The sequence below is a fragment of the Ostrinia furnacalis genome, unplaced genomic scaffold, assembly GCF_004193835.3.
Source record: "Ostrinia furnacalis isolate ACB-3 unplaced genomic scaffold, ASM419383v2 OfSCF7367, whole genome shotgun sequence".
Classification (NCBI taxonomy): Eukaryota; Metazoa; Arthropoda; class Insecta; order Lepidoptera; family Crambidae; genus Ostrinia; species Ostrinia furnacalis.
The window spans coordinates 989,851-996,170 of record NW_021137606.1 but is presented as its reverse complement, the minus strand read 5'-3'; positions in this window follow the sequence as shown (position 1 = coordinate 996,170).

The following is a 6,320-nucleotide window of genomic DNA, read 5'->3' as shown; positions in this document are numbered from 1 at the left end:
ATTTCTAAAAATGAGGATATTTTTCAATATAGTTTTTTTCCTTATCTTAAAATAATAAAAGTCTTGAAAACGGTAATATTTTTACTGGGGTCAAAATTTGACGTTAGGGAGACCATGGCAAGGCCTATCGATGGTTACAGGGTTATCCATTGTTTTTGGGACAACCTGTATAAGCATACCAGAGGAGAAATCGCTTGTTGAACTAAATTGTACAGTTCAATTCCCTTTTTTCTGGTCAGGTCTGGCTTCTTACATTGCACGATGCTAAATCTATGTTAATCCCCGCCCGACAAATAACAAGGATTATAAAAACTTTTATTTTAAAAGTAAATAAACCTACACAGAAAGTTTAATGAGTGAGGTAGGTACTTATTTAATTAAAAAAAATAAGTTAGGAGGACACAATTTTCCTTTTGTATTTGGATTTTTGGAAGCACATAGATAAAAAGAAACCTGTAAATTAGGTAAAGTGCCTAGTTATTAATTTTGCAAACACAATATTGCTTTTATACTAAAAGTAATAATAAGAATACTTCTCTTGTACAATAAGCTAGATAGATGACAAAAATTCAATTATTTGTCCGTCAGGCAGATTAGAAAATATTAGGTACTCATATTTTTTATTTTCTTTCATAATTAAATAATAATAGTGCTAAATCGAGTTGAAATGGCGCGTTACGTCACGCTTGAGTAGATTTTTTATTCAAAAGTGACGTCACGCGACATTTATTCGATTATGAAAAAAAAATGTGTCCAAAATATTTTTATTATCTGTCTGACGGACTAAATAGAATTTCGATTTCATTACCCAGTCATCATCCCTATTGTCGGTAATAATTTAACCTCTTACCTACGGGAGGCACCTATATGTAGTTGCCAAGTCAAGTCACTTCTCAATACGGGTGGCATCTATTGTTATTTTGGCAAAGCTAACACTAAATCACGCTAATAATAAAATATTTCTCGCACGTCGGTGTCACAGCAACCCCCTGTCCTTATAAACGACATCGCTCACCCGCGTTATTACGCGCCGCAGGTTCATCATTCCATTCCCCGCTGCGACGAATCACTCGAAATACTCCTCTTTTGTACAAGAAGGAAAATCCGATAGATTTGTTAGTAGATTTCCTTTTATTATTTCTGAGAGAATGATCGTTTAAGTTACAATAATATTGCCGTAGTTTAATAGATTTGTACAGTGAGGGCTATCGTTTTTATACTTAACAGTTGGCACCCCTGGCGATTGACAGGACCTTACTCTACAGTGGCGCCATATTGATGAGTGCAAATGCGATAGTCCTCCTACCACTTTAGCGCTCACCAGTTGGTGCCACTGTCTTCGCTACTAGCAAGTGACAGGACCTTACTCTACAGTGGCGCTAACTGGTGAGCGCTAAAACGATAGCCCTCATTATCTCCACTAATATTATAAAGAGGGAAGGAAAGCAAACAATCAAATTTTATTGAATAGGCGTTGGTATTACTTACTGTACCGATTTGATAAATTCTTTCACCATAAGAATTTCACATTATTTCTGATGAAAAGTACTTTTTTTTGTCATAATAAGAGAGTGTAGTTTAAGTTTGAAGTGGAGTTAGTTTGAGTTACCTACATTGTAAAATTCCCTATACTCAAAATGTTTGGTGAGTCATCATTAGAAACTATAACACCTACTTACAAACTTGAAATTTGGCAGGTAGGGTAGACATCCTCTAAGAACAGATTTTACGAAACTCCACCCCTAAGGGATCCACGCGTACGAAGTCGCGGGCCAGTCCTAAAATTAATTAACCAAGTTCTAAAACTAGAAGAAAAAACCTCCAACAGATTACCTTGACTAACTGAACTTTGGGAGCAGATGTCCCCAGAACTTCCAGAAGTTGGATCAAACATATTATTATGGAGATTGCTACAGATTAATCAAAGTTGCTTTACTTTATTAATTACCGCTTTTTATTCTGAGAGACTTTTATAAGAAAGATAATAAATGGTGACTAAATCTTGGGGCGACTTGTTATTTTAATCGTCAGATTTTGTAGGGCTCGTTCTCACGCAAGAATCCCGCAAAACTGGACTGTCATCCCTTAAAACTGGACTGTCATCCCGCAAAACTGGACTGTCATCCCGCAACTGGACTGTCATCCTGCAACTGGACTGTCATCCCGCAACTAGAATTTAATCCCGAAACTGGACTGTCATCCCGCAACTGGACTGTCATCCCGCAACTGGACTGTCATCCCGAAACTGGACTGTCATCCCGCAACTGGACTGTCATCCCGCAACTGGACTGTCATCCCGCAACTGGACTGTCATCCCGCAACTGGACTGTCATCCCGCAACTGGACTGTCATCCCGAAACTGGACTGTCATCGCGCAACTGGACTGTCATCCCGCAACTGGACTGTCATCCTGCAACTGGACTGTCATCCCAAAAAACTGGACTGCCGTGTGAATATCACATGTGCGTTTGAAATTCGAAATTAGCAAATGTGAACGGATCTTTAAATAGACTTCGGACGCAGGTTGGCCAAGGACAATCTGGCCAGGTTGGATGGCTTAAACATGGAGTGCAGGTGCGGTTTCGCTCCTCAGTCGATGAAGCACCTGATTTCATGCCCTGAGTGCCCAAGCAACTGCACTCAGGAGGATTTGATGAGTTCTACTGACAACGCCACTCTTGTGGCGGAGTTTTGGGCTGACACTATGTAGGTTTGTTGTCGACACGAAAAGAAGAAGAAGAAGAAGAACGGATCGGTTTGTTGCGGAACACTGCAAACGGGATGTTCGTGTGAACGTTACTATTAAAACACGTTGGCCGTATCCTGACTTGTCGGTGCGGTAGCGGCGCGGCATCGGTGTGCTCTGTAACCGCAGTACAGAAAACTTACTGAGCGCCTATTATAAGGTCACCTCCAAAAGACAGACGAGATTTAAGGGACAAATAAAACATCTTAAATTAATTCGTTTTAGATAATACAACCATATTTTTACAATGCTAGTTTTCGAGATTTTTTGATGTTATGTCGAGTGAACCCGAAGTGCTCAGTGCGGTCCGGAGGCATGGCATCGATCGTGCCAGACAGTGCATCCGTGTACAAGTCNTACGTAATGATCACGTCGGGGTCACCAATGTACGTTATTTTTATATACCCGATGTAAGTACGTAATTATATTGATATACGTTATGTTCAGGTATATTACTGTTAAGTCCACAAAACGTACGTCAGAAGGTTGGAACAGTAAAACATGTGATTTCTTTAAAGGTGTAATTGCGACTAAAATAAAACTGGCGGGCTCAGCCGCCGACACATACAAGGAACAGTATAACTATTGTTTCCTATTGTTAATTGTATTGGGCAATGATGTGGGAACGCAGGACGCTACTCAATACGCTCTGTTCATTCATGGAGTTAATTTATTACTCTGATTAATGAGTACCTACAGTGCCGGCCAACAAAAAAAGGGCTGTATTTTGACAGAACACGTCTGCCTTAGCATTTGTCACTTTTGATTTTGGACCAAAATGGATGATGTCCATAAATTAGTTTACTTGCTGCGTAATCTGACTGAACTGCATCATGACATCAGACCATCAGTGAAAAAAAGATCGCCTATTTTATTTGGCAATCAACAGATATTTACTATTTAAGTATTCGTCATTAGATGTATGGGCTATTGCCTAGAAAAATAAATTTGTTTTTTTAAAGGCTTAATATGTTTTTTTGTAACTTTTTGGACTTTAAATAAAAGCCGTCATTATTATAATCCATTTTATTGATGTTTACCTCAAAGATTAATGTATTTCATTTTATTAATAGGAAATTATTGTAGTTTTGTAATATCCGGTATCCGGCCGGATAGTGAGTTACTATCCGGTATCCGGCCGGATAGTAAATTTAGGCCGGATATCCGGCCTACCGGATAGTTACCGGATATCCGTTTCATCTCTATTGTTTACTAGTTAAGAAATTTTATAATACATGAGATAAATGACTATTACTCTTAAACTAACTGATGTATCTTAACCGTTATAGTTTTCCTTGAAAGTTTACGAAAGGCAGTACTATTACGAATTTTTCCTACACCCCCGAGCCATTTTAAAAGACCTATTCAACGATACCCCACACGATGGGGTAGAAGATGAAAAAAAAAATCATTCCCATTTCAAATGTAGGGGAGATACACTAAAAAAAATTATTTCAAAATTTTATTTTACCGTTTTGTGGGCGTGATTAATAATACATATTATACGTTCACAAAATTACAGCTCTCTAGTGGCAATAGTTTCCAAGCAAAACCTCGGACAGACAGACACACAGACAGACATATCGAAACTATAAGGGTTAATCCTTATCAGAACTATGGAACTCTAAAAAATACTAAAAATACTGTAACCACTTACCTAAACCAAATCTGTATAAGATATTGCTGCCACAGTCCTCCGGTTCGTAAACGTACACAATATAAGTAATTAATGTACTGAAGTACAAACAAATAGCTATAACCGCCGCGTCGAGAAGTCACCCGCACAGTTAATTGTAGTAAAAGACACATAATACAATTAATCACATAGTACTCCAACAATATAATTGCAAAAAAATTTAAAGAACACCGAACACTACTATAAAATGTTTACTCAATAATTTAAAGCCACCACCAAGAACTTAAAATGAACAATACTGTGGGCCCTCCACTAGACGGTCCCGACGCAAACTGGACGATGCAAACTGCGCGCCATTGGAATGTGCGAATAAACTCAACTACCCTCTTTAAAATTTCGCGTGGACCGCGGTCGCTGATATAACTTATTTATCTACCCTCATATTATTTTTATATTAAAACTGCCATAAACGATCCTTGGACCTTTACTGTTTCTGATCTATATCAATAATATACATGAGATAGGTACCCACTTTTGTGTTCGCGCGTTTACATAATTAATATTTTTGTTGAATTGTATTTTCTCTGTAAGTGATTTTTGTAATCTTTTGAGAAAATAAATATCTTAAACCACTAAACGGCCTGAATGATATTCATTACAAAGTATGTACTTTTCTAAAATAGACGAAGACTATAGTAGTCAACAAAATTCTACGTGCTCACGGACCGGGCTTTACACATTTTTAGCAACCCTGTAGTTTTTAAATAAGCACAAAGACGCGCGTCTTGCGATTAATTGAGATTCTGTTTTTATTTAATCTACCTGTTACATAGGTACATTTTATAATGCCATATTAATTTGTACGTGCATAAGGCGACCTTAATGCCGTAAGGCATTCTCTGCCAATATGATTTTGGGTACTGTCAGATGTTTTTGAACAGATTACGTTTTAGGTCCCTTGTATTGATTTCAAATCAAATGGGGTGGGTGTACCAGTAACAAACCGAATAAGCGACATTTCAAAAGTAGGTAATTTTGATATTGTGATTGTGACTCAATTATTACAACGATAATTGCAAAAAAAAGAATTAACTACTCCTTGTCTATCATAGAATCAAGTAGCTTATTCCAATGTTCTTAATAGCTGTAAGGTTTGTTTTTATTTAACAATCAATGTAGAAAGTAGCAATGTGCCTAAGGTTGACCAGATCGTGCAAGTCGTGTTTGTCGCTTTTATTTAGGACTAATGATTGGTAGAAGTACGGCAGTGCTACCAAACGTAACAAAAGTGGCGGGAAAATCGACAGATTGTTAATATTTTGATGTGAAATTAGAAATGGTGTACTACAGGTTCCTGGTGTGGGACTGGTGCACCCACCCTACACATCGGTAACGAAAAAGAGCCAGCCGTTTCAATTTAAAATCCACGTTCCTGAGTTAGTTCAACCAATTATTTTCTGAACAGTGTCCAAATCCGATACCTTTTAGGTAATAATAAGTCCTCGGATTTAGTCTCTAGAAAAGTTTGTTGCGTCTTTTTACCGATACTAAGAATATTGGAGCCGAGTCAGGGAAACGAGAAATCGGAATCAATTGAAATTGAAATCGATTGATCGCAAACAAGCTGCGAGCGAGCCGAGTCGTTAATTGAATTACGTTTGATTCTTTTTCTGTATCGGCTACGTTTGCTGGGCATGAGGATTTTCTGTGCATTTTGGAATGGGAAACAGGTCAATCGTTTTTTATCCGAATGCGCCAGAAAAAGGGTTATGTTTGTAATGGTGCACTTTCTTCTTTGTTTTATTAGAACCTATAAAAAGACCTTTAGTTATTTTTAAAACTGAATTCTGAAATTATCCTTGCGATGGAAATGGGTTCATTTATTTATTTGATCACCAACAATTAATGAAAAAAAAATTAAAAGTAATTTTGCAGTCT